This window comes from Ascaphus truei, chromosome 4 (genome assembly GCF_040206685.1).
Source record: "Ascaphus truei isolate aAscTru1 chromosome 4, aAscTru1.hap1, whole genome shotgun sequence".
Classification (NCBI taxonomy): domain Eukaryota; kingdom Metazoa; phylum Chordata; class Amphibia; order Anura; family Ascaphidae; genus Ascaphus; species Ascaphus truei.
Window position 1 is genome coordinate 272,426,031 of NC_134486.1, and position 23,839 is coordinate 272,449,869.

At 40.7% G+C, this 23,839-nt stretch overlaps 1 protein-coding gene across 3 annotated transcripts in view; it reads left to right on the forward strand.

Moving 5' to 3' along the window:
• The first annotated feature begins 6,335 nt into the window (after nucleotides 1–6,335).
• The window catches only part of FHL5 (four and a half LIM domains 5), a 73,634-nt gene continuing 56,130 nt past the window's right edge, over nucleotides 6,336–23,839 (forward strand). For 2 of the 3 annotated variants that reach the window (XM_075597495.1, XM_075597493.1), the window contains exon 1: nucleotides 6,336–6,645. The gene's annotated coding sequence lies outside the window, so the exon portion shown is untranslated. The remainder of the gene's footprint in view (nucleotides 6,646–23,839) is intronic. The other variant, XM_075597496.1, reaches the window with a different exon arrangement.

The window sequence follows — 23,839 nt, forward strand, 5'->3', positions numbered from 1 at the left end:
CGTGACCCCAGAGCATCATTTGACACAGCTGCCAGGTTGGGGGGGGGTGGGGGGGAGGCGAGAGCTCCGGAGCAGACAGACGGGGGCGCAGCAGGACAAGTTTGCGCTCCGCTGAAGTAGATGACCGAATATGGTCCTCTAATTCTCCCCCTCATGATGTACAGGCCCATATTTGGGTATCTATGTTATCAAGGGAGAGGACAGACCGGAGTCTGTAAGAGCTGCTCTTGGGTGACACGGAAAGAGTTTTTCTCTCTGGGATTCCTCTGCACAGCTGTTGCAGCCTGGCCGAGACGATTAACACTGGCTGGTTTAATCCTCCCTGGACGCAAATTGTACTGTTTGCGGCGGCCATGGACAAACCGCGGATTTCAGTGGGGACAGTAAGTCTGGCTACATCTGTATATACTAACAAGAACTAATATTGTGAGTGCTTGTCTCACATTTCTTTTATTCACATGTTTTCACTATTCATACTGCACCATGTTTTACCTGTTTATTTTCTTTACCCCCAATGTGCCCAAGGACTGTACTGTAACTTTATACAGCCCTAAGTCACCAATGTATTTTATTGCTCCTAAACACTGTCAAGAGGGAGTGATCTCACTCGAATTGCTGGATGACGGCTTCGATTAAGATGTAACAAGACACTCACATATGCGGATAGAGCTGAAGCAGGGTGCATACTGTACCATCCAGGTGTCAGCAAAGCAACACATTTGATCTAGAAAAACAATACAAATTTAAACTGTTCTTCACTCAAAGTCTCTCTCAGTCAAACATATATGTGTGTAGGTGTTCACAATACATTGATCATATAACATACATGTTAGTATTGGTTTTATATTGTTCTTAATCCAATTAATGTTTTATGGCTTCCCTTTATTTTTTTTTACATCATTTTATATACCACTTTTTATAATATGTTTTAAACATTGTTTTCATTCATGTATTTTATATACCAGTGCACTTTAAAGATTTGATTGTATCTGCATTGAATACCTGTGATTGCAAATTGGCGACAGTTGCTATAGGTATATATAAATGGACCTTTTGTGAAACTGTCTATATACCCCCGAGGAAGTCGCTGGTAATGTGATGAAACACGTAGGGCTTTTTCTGTTGGTTGCTCCTTCAGCAACATCATTCTGACGTGCTGTGCTTAGCCCCGCCTCCTGAACGCAGACTTTAACGGAGGTTCCTGCTACCTGTGGGCTTGTTGGGTTTTTTTGTAACAATTTTTTTATTGGACACGTTCACATATAAAAGTACATACAGAAATGTCATGAGCCCGCAACATTTCAACTCAATACAATCAGGTGGTGACCAATAACATTTTCACGTTTTCCATAGGGGTAAAAGAGGGAAGGGAGAGAGGGTAACAAACAAGTGGGGGGGAGGGGAATGGGTGAATGGGTTAAAGGTACGTCCAGAGGCTTCCTTGATTCTCTCTCCTGCTGTCTGGAAGGGACGAAAGGTCTAGGTGGTTGGCCTTTTTGGGCTTTATCTCTCTAACCAGGGGTCCCATGTGTTCCGAAACTGAGGCATCTTCTTTTGGAGCATAGCTGTCAGCTTCTCCATAGTCATGACCTCATTGATTCTTCTGACTACTGTAGTTCTCGAGGGGGGCTTTACCTGTTTCCAGGCGGCCGCTATGGAGCATCTGGCCGCTGTCAGCATTGTCGTGATCAGCCTTGACATCGGCGGAGGAAGATCATCGATGGGTTTGCTCAGCACCAGAGTCAGAGGCTCCAGGGGAAGGGGGAGCCCCGTGGTCTTGTAAATGAGCGTCTGGATCATGGTCCAGTACCTCTGAATCTCCGGACATGACCACCAAATGTGGGCCATGTCCCCCTTTTGACCACATCCCTTCCAGCACAGATCCAGTGTGCCCGGGAAGACCTGGCTCAGCCTAGCCGGGGTCAGGTACCACTGAAATATAATTTTATAGATGTTTTCTTTTATTGTTGTGCAGATTGATGTTTTAGCGGCTTGCTCCCAAATTTCCTCCCAGTCTTCCAGGTCTATTTGGAGGCCCAGATCCTCCGACCATTTTTGCATGTATCGGTGATTCGGGGGGCTGCATGTTGGCTCTATTCCCTTATATATCTCGGAGATCAGGCCTCTTTGGTAGGTATTTTTAATGCATATGGATTCAAATCTGGTCAGCGGGGGGAACTTGGAGGTTGGGGATAAAGATAGTAGGAAGTGACGAACTTGTAAATACTTAAACAGGTGAAGGCCCTGGATCTGGAATTTGTCCTTCAGCGCCTGATAGATTAATATCTCCTCCTCCTGCAGCAGATTAGCAACCATCCTAATATTATGACCCTGGAATTGGTCAAATTGTCTTGGGGAACACCCTGGCGGGAAATTGGGGTTCCCAAAGATTGGAGTGAGCTGGGAGGGGGAAGCTAGCAGACCATATTTCCCTTTGCTTTTAAGCTCTGTGGACCAGCCCCGCCACCACCTGTGGTCCATAAAGCCACTTGGAGGGAGTGGGGACGCGCGAATTGAGACTATATTGTGAGTCAACAGGCTGAGGCTGGGTCGCAATTCCAAACTACGGCCTGCTTCAGTTGTGCTGCGAGGTAATATCTGATGATATCAGGGACCCCCATACCTCCTCTAGCTCTAGATGAGAGCATCACTGATCTTGGGACTCTTGGCCTTTTATCGTTCCAAATGAATTGGAGCAGTAGTGATTGGATGTTCTTCAGGGCCGCTTGTGGCACCGTAATTGGGAGTGTTTGGAAATTGTACAATAGCCTTGGGAGAACATTCATTTTAACGGAAACTATTCTCCCAAACCAGGAAATTTGATGTTTTTTCCAAGTTTCCAGGTCTTTTTTAATCTGATCGAATAGGGGGGGGTAATTATATTGGAAGAGGGTATTGTAGGAATTTGAGATTTTAACCCCAAGATATTTAATATAGGTGGAACTCCACTTGTATTTATAGTTAGCTTGAATGAGTTTCCACGTCTGGGCTGGGAGGGATATATTTAGGGCTTCTGACTTGTCCATGTTAACTTTATAGTCAGAGACTGACCCAAATTGGGTCAGTAGCCTTTGTAGGTTGGGGAGGGAGGTATGGGGGTCCGCGAGGGTCAAAATCACATCGTCAGCAAATAGAGAAATTTTGTATTCTCTTTCTGCAATTTGGATCCCCTTAATACTTTTTTCTTCTTCTCTGATTTTGGCCGCCAAGGGCTCAATGGTTAGGGTGAATAGCAAGGGGGAGAGCGGGCAACCTTGTCTGGTCCCGTTCCTAATTTTTATTGGGTCAGAGAAGCCGCCTGATAATTTAACATACGCTGTTGGGTTTTGGTAGAGGGCTCTCACCCCCTCCAAAAAAGGGCCACAGAAGCCAAACCTCAGCATTGTTTGGTCTAAAAAAGTCCACTTGATTCTGTCGAACGCCTTTTCAGCGTCAAGGCTCAGAATCATTGCTTTGGAACCGGTGAGATGCACGTGGTCAATTATATCCATAATTTTGCGGGTATTGTCGGAGGCCTGTCTTCCAGACACAAAGCCTACTTGATCTACATGTATGAGTCTAATGAGAATTGCATTTAGCCTGTTTGCCAGGATCTTACTGTAAATTTTGAGATCGGTATTTAATAGGGAGATGGGCCTGTAGTTGCCGCATAGTAGCGGGTCTCTACCCTCCTTGTGAATTATGGCTAAATTTGCTGCTGTGATTGTGGCAGGAATCGGCTCTCCTTGATGGAAGGAATTGTACATGTCTAATAGGTAGGGGGAGAGGGTCGGCATGAACATTTTGTAGTAGGAGTTTGAAAAACTGTCTGGGCCCAGAGTTTTGGATAACTTGAGTGAGCTGATAGCCTGAGATAGTTCCTCTTGGGAGATGTTGTTGTTCAGACTCTCTACCTCCTCGGGGGATAGGGATGGGAGGTTACATTGCTCTAGATATTGTGTAATTGTGTTGCGGCTGACCGGGTCTTGGTCTGGGGGGTGGAGGTTGTATAAGTCAGAGTAAAAATCTGCGAATTCCTGGGCTATCTCTTTTTCTATGTATGAGATCTGCCCTTTTCGTGTATGAATGAGGGCTATCTGAGATTTAACTCTGGCGCCCCTGAGCTTTGAGGCCAAGAGCCTATCTGCTTTATTGCCTTTGTCAAAATATTTTTGTTTTGACCACCTCAGTACTTTCTCCACCTCTTCGAGTTGGGTCGGTTTCAGGGCAGATCTAGCTAGATTTAATTGTTTTAGCGCTTTTTTAGACGCCGTGATTTTATGTTGCTGTTCCAGTTGGGTGATCTTATCTGTAAAGTCCTTTTGTAGCTTAAGTTTCGTTTTCTTTTTATAGGATGCGATTGAGATCAGGTCTCCTCTGATAGAGGCTTTATGAGCCTCCCAGAGCATAGCTGGGGCTGAGACGGAGCCTGCATTAATTTGAAAAAACATTGCTAGTTTTTGGCGTATTATTATTTCCGTGTCGGGACAGTTCAGCATAGATTCGTTTAACTTCCATTTATATTGGGTGTTTTTCACAAAGGGTAGGGATAGGGTGAGGTCGATTGGTGCGTGGTCGGACCAGGTGATTGAACCTATGCCTGACTGGGAGGACGCCCGGAAGACATTACTCGTACCCAGAAAATAATCGATCCTCGAGTAGGACTGATGAGGGGAGGAGAAAAAGGTATAATCCCTTTGACCCTGGTGCTGAGCCCTCCAGATGTCCACTAGTGAGTATTCCTCAATGATGTCTCTGAAGTTCTTAGCTTTCTTTTGGGACTGAGTGGCATATGGAGAGGGAGTAGATGGTAGGAGGGTGGGGGCGGGGTTTGATTTGTCTTGTGCACCATATTAAAGTCTCCACCAATGATGAGGGATGAGAGGGATTGCTGCTCCAGTGATTCGAAGAGATTTCTTAGGAAGGGGATTTGGTTATCATTGGGGGCGTAAACATTAAGGAGGAGGAAGGAGGGGGGAGGAGGGGGAGGGGGGGAGGAGGGGGAGGGATGGGGGGATGGGGGGAGAGGGGGGAGGAGGGAGAGGGATGGCGGGGGAGGGACGGCGGGGGAGGGACGGTGGGGGAGGGGGAGGGAAAGGGACGGCAGGGGTCGGGGGCCTGTCTTCATGCAGGTGGGCAGTAGTGGGCTTGTTTTTTAAACATCGGACGCCCAGTAAGGATTCCTCCACGGCGTCACCAGCGTTCCCCTGTGCCCTTATGTTGTCCCACTTCCTACTTGACTGAGCTCGAGGGAGGTCACCCAGGCCTAGGCTACAGTAGAGAGGTGTGCCATATCTTCTGTTTAGACTCTGGGACTTAAGCTGAGCAGTATACCCCACCTGTGATCAGGTTTTCTTGACTGCGATTTTGCATCATTTGCTTGTGAGATGCATTTTTATGGTTACTCCAACCTAGTTATTGTAATAAACTGTAATACATTTTGGGGCATGCGCTTCTGTCTTATTTTTGTTTATTATGTGTCGATAGAGCTGATGAAGGGTACATACTGTCCATGTGTCAGCAAAGCAGCACATCTGATATAGAAAAACAGGACAGGTACTCCAAGAACCACAATTGAAATGTATTCCTCGGCTCCCAATGGGGATATATACCTGCCTAAGACATGCAGATGAGCATACAGTTGTATTTACATTTGTATATATATATATATATATATATATATATATATATATATATATATATTTTTTTTCTCCCAATTCAGAGGGTGACTGTTTTAAAAACTGATGCTTGGGTACCTCTATGACGTCATTGATACACACTATTGTCTGTCTTTAATACTATCAAACCTTTATTAGAATTCAGACTTCTGGAACCAATACAACTTCTAGCATTGTGTTCTACTCAATAATAGTTCAAACAAATCCCCCAGTCTGGAATGCTCTATATAATTAGGTAATTGATATATTGCCCTCCACAATGTAGCAAATATTCATATTTTTTCTATGCCTGAATGATGAATAATACAATTATTATCTAAATGTTTTATTTTGAATTATTTGCAAATGCAGGATTAAATATAAGGAAATGACACACCTTTTCACTACCACACCTTACATTTCTCAATTTCATCACATTTCTATTTCATTATTAACTCCATCACTTTGAATTTAACAATAAGGTGTCAAAATCTAACCGCTACTTCACATTATTCAGCTACAAATTAAATACATTTTATAATTGTGAACTGTAATTTTAGTCTAATATTAGATTGGGCTCTTTTTCAATTTCCCTGAGTTCCCTCTTCCTGCTGCTGGCTTCATATGCTGGTCTCGACTGTGCACCATCAGATACACATTCCAGGCATTTCTTCAGCCGCTAACATTCCACAAAGTTAGCCCTTTGGGGCCTGGCCATGGTTAAAAGGAAGCAGCCTGAATTTCACAGTCGTCATTAAATATATGTTTCTCTCTTTAATTAGCAAATGTAGGACCTGAATATAAACATCCGTTATTGCAGAGTGAGGAGAGCCAGCCCTATTAGATGTCATGAGTTTGAAGAATAACAAACCAAAACCTTTTAAGAGTGCCAAAATCTGACAAGCCCTCAAACACAAGACCTCTGGAAAATCATTCTGCTGCTTTGACTTCAGTGTATGAGACGTCCGTAGCTATTACCACTGAAAGCTGCGAGACAGAAAAGGCAAGTGTAAGTACATATTTTTTATTTTATTATGTGTTACTTTTTTAAGGATTGTTACATCCTATAATACACATACTGATACTGGTAATTATTCCATAGAGTATACTGTATGTAACTGACAGTAACACAATGGTTTCTTTCCAAGTTCTTCCACAGCAATCCAACATTGTGTAAGGGTCAAAGTGATCGTACTTGTTTGTTATAATGTGTCCTTTCCTAACATGTTTTCAGTGCTTCAGTTTTCGACTATTATTTAGGAAAATGTTTGCTTTTCTCAGTGTGGCTACTTTTGAAAAATATCTTCATATAGTTTTTTTTTTTTAGATCTGTACAGTTGAAACTATTTCTTAGGTTAGCTTAGCTTTACACACACAGTCATCTTCCACAGAATCCACCCAAGAACATTGAACTTCTACAACAATACTGAAAATGATGGGGACGAATATTTGAGTCATTTTGTAGACAGAAAAAAGAAAAGGAATCAACCTTAAGAAAAAAATAAATATATATATATGTATTATTTGACAGGTTTGATTTATCTTGTGTATCGCTGACAAAAACCCTGCAAGGTAATATACAAATCATTTTAATACTTGTTTATTAGTATATTTGTGCAGCCATACTCATTGCAAACATTTCAATATAAAATTGGAAAGTCAAATGCTTACTACAGAATTTCAGTGGAAGTAGAAAATATCTCTCAGATCAATTTTTAGTGATCCTATTTGACAGTTATTTATATTTCCTTTCTTGGTAATCGGAGAGAGGATTATTTCATGAATGTGGTCATTTTCTGATTACATTATTCCTAATGTTTAATCAGAACTCTACTTGAAAATCTCCAAGTGCCTTCATATGGTTCATATAAAGTCTCCTTCCATAAACCATTCAATCATTTTCAATGTATTATATCATTATAAAAAAATTATCTGGTGATCATTCAAAGCAATGAAAAGACTCATTTGTATCCCAGTAAATCATAACCCAAGTGGATCATCATAGATACAGAATTGTTAATAACAGAAAGAATGAAATCAAGCGTATGGAGCTTTGTATCAAACTCTGGGGAGATTCACGTAACTCCAATAAGGGATATTGGAGCTCCGTCGGCGTGGACTTAAATGGCAGTTAACGCTGATCAAGATCCGATATTCCTTATTGGAGAATCCTGTATCCCCGGTCTGTGAGATGCTCAGGGAGTAATGGCGCTCCTGGGTTTTTCATCAATGATATACAGTACCAAGATTTGTTGCTCTTAATTTATCTTCCTCAGTTTATGATCGGGTGTGGCGTTAGCATAATACAACAGAAGCAGGTGGGGACTGGGGTTTCACAGAGCATGGCAAGTATAATAAAGAGATTCTGAATCTTGGTCCTTCAATTTTCCATATTTTACCCATGGTACAAGAAAAAAAGTTCTGCAGATGTGTACACTTCTTTGAAAAATATATTTGAAATAACTGCAAGGAGATTTTTTTTGTTAAAGTTTAATCCGCATCCAGAAGCATTTTTCAAGAGCTTCAAACATTGCTTGCTATAATAATTTAAGCATTTAGATCCATAATTACTCAGCAGGGCTATTCACTTGCATGGGCTACAAAGGGCCTTGCGGTGCCAAAAAGTGCCTTATGGAAAAGCACTGCTTAGTAAATATAGTCTGAAGTGTCCCCTCTCTTAATTTACTTCTTTATAAAAGTATACTAACATACTCTATTAGTATATGTAATAACAGATTTGTAATTATTTTATCAGTTTATTGATTGTTTTATGCAAAGCAGACAAAGTAACAAATGTATTTTTGTTGTAAAAATTGATGAGATTGACTCAGCGCAGGGACCCCTGTGGTTCTGACAGCATAACTTTTTAATATCCACAATGTGTTGCAGACAACGCTGAAGGGAATAAGTGTTAGTTAGTCAATACATTGTTTTCAGTGGGATTCCTTTTTTGTTTTGTTTTGTTTTACCAATGGTTTTTCCCCCATCAGTTTTGTCCTTATTTTAAAACCACGAGACCTTAATAAATATATCTTAGAACAGTAATGTCAACTCTGCTTTGAGTTGGGCTCACTCATTTTTAACATTACATGGACATTATATAAACATTTAGCACTTAGTGCCCTGATCGGCGCTATCAAAGTTTAATTAATAATTCCATAAACTCTAAGTAGTAACAAAGGAGGGAGATGGGTGATTTGACTTTTTATTGGACCAACAAGTAGTTGATATGCTACAAGCTTTCGAACCTCCAGAGTTTTTCATGGGGTATGGCAGAAATACAGAAACTGTATATTGTATACCATGTTTGTAGGAGGGATATCTGGTAGAGTCTCCCTGAAGTTAGTGATTCTCCATTAGAGTTACTTTTTGTTTGGTCCAGAACCTCCACGTCTCACTTATTTCTTCCTTGAATGTTATTTATACAGTATATCTGCTGAAGTATTCCATTTTGGAGACAAAGTGGAGACAAAAACACTGTCTCAAACTACAGGCCAATCTCACTTCTCCCAATTCTATCCAAAATCATGGAAAAATGTGTCCACTCCCAATTAAGCGATTTCTATACCAAGACAAATTTCCCTAGCCAATTCCAATCTCGGTTTCGTACCAAACACTCCACCGTAACTACCCTGCTAAAAGTTTGCAATGAAATCCAGTGTGGAATGGAACGGGGACAACTCACTGGTAGTATTCCTAGATTTTGCAAAGGCTTTTGACACAGTTGATCATGCTATCCTGCTTAACAAACTCCAGAGCTCTGGAATAGGGAAGCATGCTTTAAACTGGTTTCAGTCCTACCTATCAGGAAGATCCCAACATGTGTCCATCTCAGGCTCTAACTCCAACCCCCTGGATATCACCTGTGGTGTCCCGCAAGGCTCTGTTCTGGGGCCCCTACTCTTCTCAGTGTTCATTAATGATTTTCCCACAGCTTGTAAGGAAGCCTCAATACACATGTATGCAGACGACACAATCCTATATGCACACAGCCATAGCCTCTCCGACCTTCAACACATACTTCAGTCTGACTTTTTGAGACTCGAAAACTGGATTTCTCAAAACAAACTGTTTTTAAACACTGACAAGACTGTAACAATGGTATTTGGGACCAAGACTAAATTTTTAAAGCTTCCAGTGACTGAGCTCCTGATTAGAACCAACGCTAACACCACCCTAACCCCTGTCACTAGTTTTAAATACCTGGGCTTATGGTTTGACTCCCACTTAACATTCGGGATGCACATTGATACCGTGACAACCAAGACCTATGCCAAACTAGGGGTACTTTACAGGAACAAATCCTCCCTAAGTCTCCTGGTCAGAAAGCGTATCGCACAGCAGATGCTAATGCCAATTATTGACTAAGGAGACATAGTATATGGCTCGGCACCTCAAACCCACCTTAGCAAACTTGACACCCTCTACAATTCAATTTGTCATTTTGTTCTCCAATGCAACTACAACACACATCACTGAGATATGCTCAAAGAACTAGATTGGTCATCACTAGAGTCTAGGCGCAAAGTTCACCTTTCCAATCTTGCCTTTAAATTCTTCATGGGCAAGCTACCCAGCTACCTGAACAAGCTCCTAACCCCTACCACTTGCAGTACCTGAGATCAGACTCCAAAAGACTGTTCATGGTCCCAAGGCTCAACAAAGTATCCGGATGTTCCTCCTTCTCCTACCGTGCACCCCAAAACTGGAACAACCTACCAGAGACTCTCACATCCACCACCAGTTTAAGTTCTTTCAAATCTAAGGCTGTCTCACATTTTAATCTGGTCTGTAACTGTTTCATACGCCCATAATATATATTTTCTTTAACTGTGCATGCAATGTCTTGTATATAATGTATACTCTGTTCATTTATGTAACTGAATTTGTAACCATGTATTATTTATTTTACTCTGTGCCCAGTACATACTTGAAAACGAGAGGTAACTCTCAATGTATTACTTCCTGGTAAAATATTTTATAAATAAATAAATAATAAAAAAAATTCACAATTTTTATTTTGTAAAGATTGATAAAAAACTTAGAAAAAAAGTTGTTCAGTACATGGCTGAGATTTAAGCTATACACAGTACTTTGTTTAAAGGTGCAATATTCCGCATGTAACAGGGCAAGACACTTTTCAAAAAATCTGTGATTACTTGCTAAAGGTTTTGAAATCCAGAGATCTTGTATATTTTAGGTTTTGAAGGAGTGTAAAATATCTGCCATTGACTCTCTTATTACAACTGTTTTGATGGTTATAGATCAAATTGTATGCAATTTGTAAGTGGAGTGTGAAGACTGGTTAAAGCAGAATACTATATATATATATATATCACAACAAACAAATAAGCCTGCAACTAACTAGAAAAATAACTCAAGATTGCTATAATCAAAATGTAAGATCAAATTAACAATTTATTATGACCTGATGACGGTGCTGGGGACAAAATAATGAATGAGAAAAAAGAATCCCACCAAAAGCACTCAAGCAAAAATAAATAGTAATAGAGTTTATTCAATGAAGAAGCACATGGATTACAAAATATTAAAACAGTCCCCACGGAACCCCAAGAAACATTGATTCAGGTTGATGCACAAAAATTTAAATATAGTGCATTCTACAATGAGACCAAAAATGTAAAATAACCTGCTCTTTAAACCCTTGACCGGCCGGTCAAAATTAGAGGGGTTAATCTAGATTAGGGACACTGAAGTAATCTACCAATGTAGTACCACTATACAACCAACAACAGAGTAGAATTTGTGTAAAATAAACACAATACAAGAACCATGCTATATCAGTACAATAGTCACCACATGATGATAGGTACAGTATAGATGTCCTGTGAAAGAAATGGAGTGGTAACAAAGTTGTAGGGGTCAGTATCCACTGATAGTCCTGAGCCAGGTTGGGGGGTTCCAGGGGAGTACAAACACAGCCCCGACGTACGTTTCGCTACCCCTTGCTTTGTCCGGGGGCTTAAATTGGTGGCGTCCCATCATGGGTACTATTATGGTTCTTCCCCCTCATACAGAGGTATAGGGAACAGAATGCAGTGTAGTGTAGAACTTGCACTTATTATGGTTTACCTTGACAATTTGGTGTGCAGGCTTATGATGCTTTGGCCAAAATATCTAACTAAAAAAAACATATTTTATTATTATTAGTATTAGCATTATTATTAGTACTGAAGCATTATTTCTTGTAATTATTACCATGTATGTTTTGTCATTTGGATGTAGCACTGGGCACCCCCTGTCGTTTGTTATATTCACTTGCCACAGCCCAGTGGCAGTCTATGTGGCATTACATATAGTCAAGATTAAGTGGGTGTGGGCGTTTGAGCTTGCTGGGTTTGTGTGTGCATATATATATATATATATATATATATATATATATATATATATATATATATATATATATATATATATATAGATAGATAGATACTGTTGGCGCTTAAATAGTCAATACACACTAATAACCTACCAATTGATATGAGATCTATACTAAACTTTCTCTTGCAAGTCCCAAACACAGACTATAAGCAAAAAAAAAAGTCTGTGTTACTGCAGAAGTGCTACAGAAAGGACAAAACGGAGTGTTCCATCAGCTTCAGACAAGATCATCAGTACCGTGAGACTGGTTAAGAACTTTTGTTTGTATACAGTATATGTTTTGTGAGTGCAACTGACACGTGTCCTTTTTATATTACACATTTTGGACATACTGTATTACTCTAGATATTTGTGTCTCTTCTTCTACATGGTATATCCTCCTGACATTGATCTCATGAGATAAAGATTTGTAACGCCATACTACTCGGAGATTACATCCTATATGCCCATTTTTAGGTATTCCATGTGAGTGTATTTCTTATTTTTTTTCTACTTATTCAAGATATACAGTATTACTGTACACGATATTTATTTTTCCCTTTTCCCTTCCCCACTGGAGGACTTCTGGAGTAGCACATACTGTACTTTTTTATTTCTATAAATAAGAGTATCTTAATTTCCTGTGTTGATTTCACAAGTATGACATACAGTATACCAGTAATACTGTGTAAGACAAATACTTCAAATTAAGCTTTCAAAACTTCAAAGAGTTGTAAAAGAAGCTTATGAATCTAATAGCCACATTCCATCGATAGATTTGAAGTTAACATTTGGCTGTGGAACAAAGTAAAAAAGATTAATACTCTAACAAGGTGAGGGTTTAGTATCTGATTTAAGTAATTTTTGGCATCACTATTAATAATTCTGAGTTATTTTTTAGCTGTATAATGTAGAGAACTCTTATTTTTCAGAGTAGAAAATTTGGATAAATGTTGTGTGTTTTTTATGGAATAAACAAAAATAGACTCTAGAAAACATTCCTTAACCAGATAGAATGCTATACTTCATAATCCCTAGGGGGTTGTTGTTTCCCCTTGGCCCGTACGTACATGCTTATTTACTCTATAATGGCTTTTATCATTCATATTTTAACATGTTAAATTGAGGTTTAGGGGAAAGAAAACTATTCCAGCTGCTGTTATTGCTTTAGATTATAATCCATCAACAAATTACACAGCTGCATATAGGATATCCAATGCTATATCATAATATCTGTCCTTCAGTACAATATAAATTGTGTTGCAAAAGACTGTGTGCAGCTACATGTCATACAAACAAATCTCTTTGTTTATGTGGAATTAATGTGGAATAACACAAGAACTAATGCAGAAAATACTGCATACTTTAAGGAAATAAGTCACGTGTTACCATCGTTTTCAATGGTGCTTATGGTACAATTTGCATTAATAATGCGGCAGTGTTACGCATCATATCATGTTACTGGATGCTACATCTGTACGAGGAAGAACTTCATGGAAAGGGTGGTTGATTTACAGAATAGACTCCCAACAGAGAGGGCGGAGACTAATACAGGCAGTGTCAGATTTCCCGCTACGCCCGGGTCTAGGGCGGCAAAATGTTGGGGCGGCAAACATTGCCGCCTCCATATGCTTTTGCCGCACTCTCGGGTCTATAGGACCTAATGGGAAGTCACTTGCTTGTGTCAGCTGCTTCCTTTCTGCCGCCCTCTTGCTCCTCTGTAATCCCAGCGTCACATGGTGTCACATTACCATGGCATTGTCTAGGGGCGCTGAATAAAGAAAAGAATAAAAACCTATTTGGGACAGTCGCCATTCAAAATATGAGGAGATGCCAAGGATCTCATTGGGTCCGAGGTAAGAAAATGGGCAGGCTACGTAGGCCAAGTGGTGCTGTTATAGATGCCTGTAAATAGACAGTTAGGACTCTCGCCATACTGTTTGCCATTCCTTTGAACTCTCTTGAGACGTTTCCGCAACCAGCAGCTCACAATAATTTTAATAATGTAATCAAAAGCATGCTATGAGGAAGTAGCTGTTACATTAGATGATATTCAAGGGATTGAAACAGGTTTGAGTGTTTGTCTTCTCTTCTATATCTCAAAGTTATTTCCCAAAGTATTATTTTCAATGTGTGCATGCTTTTTCGTTGTCACTGTTCATTCACCATCTGCATTATATAATAATGTGATTTAGTCATAAATAAAACAAATTATATTTCTACTATGAGCATTTCTGGACAATAAAACGTAGAATAAAATAGTTAAGTGTTACTAGTAGTATTAACACTTCACTACTTAAAATTTAAACCATAATGATCTATATCTCTAATTTCCTCAGTTCCTCTATTCAGAAGGCTGTGAATGCTATTTAATGGAAACATTCATGGTTTAATGTATTGATTGATACAGTATTGGTAGATAAACTCAAGACTATTGGACGCAGAGGCAATGGCAATATTAGTGCGATGTACTGTAGGAAGGCTGCTGTTTATTTACAATGGCATTTAAGGACTGAAAAAACTACAAACATTTCTGCACTTATTGACACTACTTGACAAAAACAGTGTGGAGTAATGTTACTGGTGCCACTTGATAATGCTTCATTTCTGTAAGTCAATAGTTATAATTACTGATTATTTTACAGACTTATATAATTATTTAATGGAGATATAAGCTCACGAGACATAAAAAGTAGACATTTGGAGAAAGGTATTACCATTAAAACAATACCATTTTGGTGGTATGATGGGAGGTTAGAGAGAGAGTATGGGAATTATAAGTGCATTAGGTTTACAAAATATGGTACAGAGGGTATATGGATTTGGAGATGTTATATTCATTATGTTTTCCATGCTGTGTTTTGAATGCTGAACTGAAGAGGCACTATCGGACAATGATTTTAGGGATGGAAATAAGGTTTTACCAAGACATGGAAGGCATGCAGCAGTATAGAAAGCAGTCAGGTGGGTTCAAATGGCTGGAGATCAGGAGAATGATACTGAGGAACTGACCACTAAGTGACATATGGGGGGGAATCAAATGATGGATGGGGAAGGAAGAGAAAGTAGCAAGGTGGGTGGTCAATGTTGAAATGTAACAGAAACACGAACATAAAACAGAAGGAAGGGATTAGTACCTACATCTAGGGAAATAAGCCAGGAGCTATTGTCGTAGAGCACCCATGACTGTGGTGCCCCTCTCCTTCCCTGTCCCCCCACTGCCGCCCCCCCCCACTGGTAGGCCATAAGTGGGTGACTGTAAGGAGTTAAGGCTAGCGGCCTCAGAAATGGGAGGGGGAGGAGTATTAAGGGGAGGAGTAAGGAGTTAGAGTGTGTCCCCCTCCACTTACCTCTGGCAGCTTTGCAAGTTGTGATCCACACCTTACAATGCATCTGATCTCAGATGTGCTATTAGAGAGGGTTGGGGTTCCTTACAATGTATCTGATCTCAGACACGTTATTAGAGAGAGTTGGGGTTCCACAGAATTTCACAATATAATTGTAGGGTTCCTTAACCAAAAAAAGGTGGAAATCCACTGCTTTAGGAGCACTCTTTTGTGATTTGCAGTTAACACAGGTTGAAAGAGAGAGTTAAAGCTGCAGACCAAGCAATATCCTACATGTGTGTTTTTTTTTTTTAATAAATCAGTTCTGTACTATGAGAAAATACTTGTAGCATTTTTTTAAAAAACAACTCTAAATGAATTGTTTAATGTATTATAATGTAACAAGCATTTTTTTGCTTCTATAGCAACAATTTACAAAATCACATCCCCTTCCTCTTCTGAAACAGGCACACCCCTTTTTGAGCCCTGCCCCCTCTCTAGCAGTGCACCAATTGTATCTATTGACTGCCTGGTCGCATGATCTTCCCCATGGAACTTTGCATCTTTGATCCTCTTCTGCTTCACCCACAGCCATTTAGTGAACCCCCAAGCAAAATCTTTGACGATCAATTACAGGAGAACGGATTGACCGGCAACGTAGCTAATTACTTATAATTGTGTGGATTGTATTGATGCATATATTAAAGAAAACACCGGCTTAAAATACCCATCAGACCCTGCGCTCTAACCAGTGGCTTGGTATACACCCAGTAGTTCCCACCTACTGCATATTTAATTACTGAACAATCTCACCAAGATGTGGGGAGTGTATACCAAGCGTCGCAGGGAATGAAAGGTAACATAAAAACAACAAATAAGTTAAAGGGATATCGAACATGCATTTGAAATATGTAACATATCAAAAATGGACAGATGATATTCTAACCATTATACCCCTAAAACAAATTGTGAATAAAAAACATATATTAACAAAATAAATATTACACTAAAACAAGGATCTAAGGCTGTATTGCTCCTGACAAATGAATCTCAATATAACTAAACTGTGTCTACAAATAAATGTTTAGATGTTTAAATTTGAGTCAAGATATTTGTATCAAAACAAAAACATCAACATCAGAACAAAAACATTAACATTAAAACAAGGACTAACCCCTATGAATCTGTCAATTATCACCAAGAGCAAGGATAGGTATAAATATCCATCAATAAACATAAAGATGAATATATAATAAACCCTGACGTGGTGTTACCATTTGATAATCTTGTACACCAATATAATAAGGTCAAAGTTGATCCTGTCATATAATATATGTATGCACCTTGGTGATATGACATTATTGCAGTTATAAAATATCTATTAAATAGAATAATACAAATTGTTTTATATAACAAAAGGCAAAACCAATGGAGGAAACATGAGAAAGATACATGTAGAGGAATGTACATGAATGAAAATAAGAGACAAGGAGAAGGAATGAAGAGGAGAAGGAAAGTGGAGGGGGGGGAAGGAAGGGGAAGAAGAGGGAGGTGAAGAGGGGGGGGGGGCGAAGGGGAAGGGAGGGGGGAATTGCTTAATTTCTGTAAGTCAATAGTTATAATTACTGATTATTTTACAGACTTATATAATTATTTAATGTTGTTACAGTGTTATACAGTTACAGGAACAAAAGCAGGATTGGACACATTGCTCATACATTAGTGTCATGCTTAGAAATTGTTTTCATTTTCAAAAACATATTTCTTTATATTCATGTAACGAGAGTGATGTTGAAGCTTTAAGCAAATTAAGGCATTTTCTTAAAAATGGCAAGCTGGGTCCTGATGCCAGAATGTCATTAGGATGCCTCTTCCCTTGTTCAGTTTAAGTTGACATTTGAGAAATGATTTAAGGATTTGGCGATTACTTAATATACCAGTCCTGTATTAATGTACAATCCTGAGTACCACTACACTTACTTCTACTGTTTGTGCATGTTCTTGATAATGACATGTAGATTTGCAACTGTTATGACCTTGGGACTAGGATAAGGTAAGAATGTATAAGGTTTTATTATATTGTGCATTATAGTTGGTGCACACCTCTGTGGAAATGTATTTATTTATCAAATGTCTTACCAGGAAGTAATACATTGAGAGTTACCTCTCATTTTCAAGTATGTCCTGGGCATAGAGATATGATGACAAATAATTCATGGTTACAAATACAGTTACATAAGGGAACAGGGTATACTTTATATATAAACATTGCACATTTAAAGATAATATATATCATAGGTGTATGTAACAGGTTAATATGCGAGACAGCTTTAGTTTTGAAAGAACTCAGACTGGTGGTGGCTGTGAGAGTCTCCAGTAGATTGTTCCAGTTTTGAGGTGCACGGTAAGAGAAGGAGGAGCGGCCGGATACTTTGCTGAACCTTGGGACCATGAACAGTCTTTTGGAGTCAGATCTCAGATGATAAGTGCTGCATGTGGTAGGGGTGAGGAGCTTGTTCAGGTAGACGGGTAGCTTGCCCAGAAAGTATTTGAAGGCAAGTCAGGAGAGATGAACTTTGCACCTAGACTCAAGTGATGACCAATCTAGTTCTTTGAGCACTACGTAGTGATGTGTGTCGTAGTTTCATTGGAGAACAAAATGGAATATTGATTTATTTATTTTTTATTTATTTATTTATAAAATATTTTACCAGGAAGTAATACATTGAGAGTTACCTCTCATTTTCAAGTGTGTCCTGGGCACAGAGTAAAACAAATAATACATGGTTACAAGTACAGTTACATAAATGAACAGGGTATACATTATATACAAGACATTGCGTGAACAGTTAAAGAAAATATATATTATGAGCGTATGAAACAGTTACAGACCAGGTTAAAATGTGAGACAGCTTTAGATTTGAAAGAACTTAAACTGGTGGTGGATGTGAGAGTCTCTGGTAGGTTGTTCCAGTTTTGGGGTGTACGGAAGGAGAAGGAGGAACGTCCGGATACTTTGTTGAGCCTTGGGACCATGAATAGTCTTTTGGAGTCTGATCTCAGGTGATAAGTGCTGCAAGTGGTAGGGGTGAGGAGCTTGTTCAGGTAGCTGGCTAGCTTGCCCATGAAGAATTTAAAGGCAAGACAGAAAAGGTGAACTTTGCGCCTAGACTCTAGTGTTGACCAATCTAGTTCTTTGACGATTTCGCAGTGATGTGTGTTGTAGTTGCTTTGGAGAACAAAACGACAAATTGAATTGTAGAGGGTGTCAAGTTTGCTAAGGTGGGTTTGAGGAGCTGAGCCATATACTATGTCTCCATAGTCAATAATTGGCATTAGCATCTGCTGTGCGATACGCTTTCTGACCAGGAGACTTAGGGAGGATTTGTTCCTGTAAAGTACCCCTAGTTTGGCATAGGTCTTGGTTGTCAGGGTATCAATGTGCATCCCGAATGTTAAGTGGGAGTCAAATCATAAGCCCTGGTATTTAAAACTAGTGACAGGTGTTAGGGTGGTGATTTGTAGAGGGTATCAAGTTTGCTAAGGTGGGTTTGGAGTGCCAAGCCGTATACTATGTTCCCATAGTCGATAATTGGCATTAGCATCTGCTGTGCGATCCGCTTTCTGAGCAGCAGACTTAGGGAGGATTTGTTCCTATAAAGTACACCTAGTTTGGCATAGGTTTTGGATGTCAGGATATCAATGTGCATCCCAAATGTTAAATGGCAGTCAAACCATATGCCCAAGTATTTAAAACTAGTAACAGGAGTTAGGGTGGTGTTAGCATTGGTTCTGATCTGGAGCTCAGTCATTGGAAACATTTAGCCTTGGTCCCAAATACCATTGTTACAGGTCTTGTCAGTGTTTAGAAACAGTTTGTTGTGGGAAATCCAATTTTCAAGTCTCAAAAAGTCAGACTGAAGTACAGTATGTGTTCAAGGTCGAAGAGGCTAGGGCTGTGTGCATATAAGATTGTGTCATCTGCATACATGTGTATTGAAGCTCCCTTACAAGCTGTAGGAAGATCATTGATGATCTTCAGGGGTCACAGAATAGAGCCTTGCGGGACACCACAGGTGATATCCAAGGGATTGGAGTTAGAGCCTAATATAGACACATGTTGGGATCTACCTGATAGGTAAGAATGAAACCAGTTGAAAACATGCTTCCTTATTCCAGAGCACTTGAGTTTGTTAAGCAAGATAACATGATTAACAGTATCAAAAGCTTTTGCAAAATCTAGGAATATTGCACCAGTGAGTTGTTCCAGTTAAATTCCACACTGGATCTCATTGGAAACTTTTAGCAGTGTAGTTACTGTGGAGTGTTTGGGGCAAAAGCCAGGTTGGAATTGGCTAGGGAAATTTGTCTTGGTATAGTAATTACTTAATTGGGAGTGAACACATTTTTCCATGACTCTGGATAGTATTGGGAGAAGAGAGATTGGTCTATAGTTTAAGACAGTGTTTTTGTCCCCACTTTTGAAGATTGGGACAACTCTGGCAGTTTTCCAGGTCTTAGGGATATGGCATGCAGACAGAATAGAGTTGACTATGGAAGTAATTGGTTTGGCAATAGCTGGGGCACCAAGTCTTAGGAACTTAGATTGCAGTAAATCAGGTCCACATTGGCTGCTTAGTTTTGATTTGTGGAGCTCTTATGTAATCTCCTCTTCAGATACTGGGACAAATTGAAAATGATGAGCAGTGTTGGGAGATGGTGGAGCTATAGGGGTACTCTCAGAATGAGGTTCATGTTTGTGGTTTGGGTTGCGTTTCGCTAATAAGTTAGTAGCACACCCCACAAAGTAATCATTGAATGCATTTGCAATGTCAGTGGGATTTGTCAGAGTAATATCCTCCATAGTGATATTACTTGGTTGTTGATGGCTACAAGGCTGGTATATATTATGGATAACCTTCCACAAGTTATCTGGGTTTGATGTATTCTGGCGAAGATTGTCAGAGTAATATTGTGCTTTTGCATGTCTTGTTTGCCTTCTGCACATATTCCGCAGGCATCTGTAATTATTAAGGTCCTTGGTAGTGCCAGTTACATTGTGGCATTTTCACAAGGCATCCTTGAAATGGTAGAGCACTATAAGGTCAGTTGTAACCCATGGAAAGTGGGCCTCCCCTACTCTTATTCTGCATAGTGGGGCATGGGTATCACAGAGTTTTAAGAACTCGGATTGGAAATAGTCAAGAGCAGAATCGGGGTCGGGAATTAAGTCGATTCTGTACCAAGGGCAGTTGGTAAGGTTAGACAGAAACTTTTGTGGGTTAAAGTTTCTAAATGTTCTAGTGAGGAGAACTTTAGGGCTTGATTGGGGTGATTTAATTAATTTTCCTTACACAGTACACTATTGCGTGGTCACTGAAAATGTCAGGAAGGATACCAGAGGATTGAATTCTTCTGGGATTTGAGGAGAGAAACCAGTCTAGCAAGGAGTAGTTGTGAGATTTCAGGTTTGTCCGCGTGGGTTGGGAAATGAGTTGCGATAGGTTAAGTGACTTGCTTTGTATCTGGATTTTGTATTTTTTAAGGTCAAGCCAATTCTAGATGAAATCCACAAGAACTAGCAGCTCACTCTTCTCATTCAGAGAGGAAATGGAGCCAAGAAACTGGGTGATATCAGTCAGGGACTGTGGAGGGGCTTTAGGGTGGCGGTAGATGCCAGCAATCAGGACAGGCTTAGAAAAGGGGAGCTAGGCAGACGACACTCCCAAAGCAGCCTTAGATGAATGAATGCCCCCCAAAGTCTCTGTACTGCACAACTCCACTCTACACGTTTCGACTGGCCGTCTTCCTCAGGGGCTGATTACCCCTGAGGAAGATGGACAGTTGAAAAGCGTAGGGTGGAGTCGTGCAGTACAGAGACTTTGGGGGGCATTCATTCATTGCTGGTGGACTTCATTACTCAGCCCAGTGACTGCCTATCGGCCGTGCTGCAGGATCTAAGGCTGCTTTGGGAGTATCGTCTGCCTAGCTCCTGTGTTGTGACCCAGGATGGTCTGAATGCTTACCTCAAAGACACTTATAACTTACCTGGACTGATTCAGAGTTGGTTTCTCTATATATCCAAACTGCCTGTTTATCATGTGGAACATGCAAGTCTAACATTCAAAGATTAACCCATACTGTTTTATATTAATATACAGTGTTGCACTATTTTTTGCTTTTTATTCTTTTTCATGTCCTGGATGAAATTTGCGACCCTGTTGTTTTTTTGCCATTTGTTATCTGGACTGGGATTGAGTCCTGTTCTGGAAGCTGCACTTTCTGTTAAGGACAGTATATATTTTGTTTATCACGTTCACTTTGAGTAGTGTTATTTGCGCTTGCACTTCTTTTTTCTTCATTAGAAAAGGGGAGGCAGATTTTGCCAATTAGGATTTCAAAAGAGGGTGGGCTTGAAGGGCAATTTAACTGTGTAAATTGTAAGGTGTCTGCAATATAATATAACACCCCTCCTCCTTTCTTTAACCTATCTTTCCTTGAAATGGAGTATCCCTGAATGGCGATATTAGCATAAAGGGTTTCAGGGGTTAGCCATGTTTCTGAGAGAACAATGGCTTTGGGTTTATGCATTAGGCACCTTGCCCTTAGTTCATCCAGTTTGGGCAGCAGACTCCAGATATTTATATGGGCGACATATAGATCTTTTTTGGATTTGAAGGGGGTATTCTCAGAAATATTGGACAGAGTTGAAAAGGGAGGTCTGGGTTCAGTTCAATATCACCTTCTAAAGAGAGTAACAGTATGAGTAGAATTTTGAGTAGTTGTTTGCAAGTTGTAAATTTGTGACGTTTGCCATTAGAGTGTGCGGTTGTTGGTGTGCTGGTTTTCAGAGTTCTCCACCAACATTCAAGAGATAGTGCAAGGCTTTTGAGTAATCCAGGGTGTATAATGATATTGGGTGTGGGCCATGAGGGAGGGGATTGTAATGGATTGAGAGAGTAACATTTCCATGAGGCCACAAGCAAGAACAAATTTGAGATACATAGCGGGTTGATTATCACAGAGGTAGGTAATGTTGCATGAAGGTGTTGTGAGCCAAGTGAGTGTGTGCAGACTAAACAGCAGAGATACCTTTTCCTTTCCAAAATGTTTTGCTGCATTGCAATGCTAGGGCCTATTCAGGGTTTGCAGAGTAAGTTGGTTGCGGGGTGGGGGCAGTTGTGTGCAGTCTGTTGAGAGAGGCTGCAGTAAATAAGGTGTACGGGGGGGGGGGGGTTAAAAGTACAGGCTGACGGGGAAGCAAGGAGCATGGAAGCTTGAACTGAGAGCTCTGTGCCTCACTCCCTGTTTTTCTAAAAAAGCGAACAACAAAACTGGCAAGACTTAAATAAAAGCACCACCTTATACTAACTAAACATCCAGGATGTCAAAAAAGATAGCTAAAACCCCTAAAAAAAAGGGGCTCCCAGAGTATTTTGGCGGAGGTAAACCGAGCAGAGCCACGGCAGCAGGGGCACCCACCTCCCGCACTGGATCAGAATCAGAGGAGGGGGATACAGGGGAAGATCAGGGTCTTCTGCCGGTAAGACGCTGCGATTTTGAAAGACTATATACAGACTTAAAATCCATGTTGCAGGCTGAAATTAGAGCCCTGGGAAAGGAGGTAGGGAGCCTGGGGGCAAGAACGCAGGAGCATGAAGTGAAGGTGGATGCTAACGCCAAGGTTGGCCTGCGCAATACAAAAAAGACAGCGGACCTGCAGGCGCAAATTAACGAATTAAAAGACAGACAAGAAGACGCAGAAAACCGCGACCGGCGCAACAATGTCCGCCTGCGGGGCGTCCCAGAGACTGTGGGAGACTGTGAGGAGTTCGTGGCGCTGTGGCTCGCCCATATGTGCCCGGATTCCCCGCAGGATAAACTGGGAATGGATAGATGCCATCGGGCGCTCCGGTCAAAGCCACAACCGACAGAACGACCGCGGGACATTATAGTGCGGCTCCATCACTATAAGACTAGGGAAGCGGTGCTGCAGCACGCAAGGAATGCACCCCTGAGAGAATTTGAGGGCACCAAAATTGCAGTATTTCAGGACATTGCCCCAATTACATTAGCCCGGAGAAGAGAGCTGTGGCCCATAACTAAATGCCTCAGGGATAAGGCCATCCGCTACCGTTGGCTATTTCCCTTCGGGCTGATGGTGATTAAAAATGGACGCCCAATCAGTATGAAAACCCCGGGAGAAGGTGAGGCGTTCCTCAAGAAGTTGGGGCTACGGCTGACCCCCACGGCCTCTGAGACGGAAGAGCCGGCCCCGGCACCATCCTGGACCACAGTCGGAAGCACAGCTGATGAAGGGGCCACTCACGGTTGAGGAAAAGTATAACTATTATGTTTCATCACAGTTTGTGCTTTAATGAAGTTGTCAGTTTAATGTTCAAAAAGTCAAGAACTATATACCTTTGCCCTGGACTAATGCACCTCGCCCCCCCCCCCTCCCCCCCCCTCCCGGAGCTGGTGTATGCCGCATACCCGGGA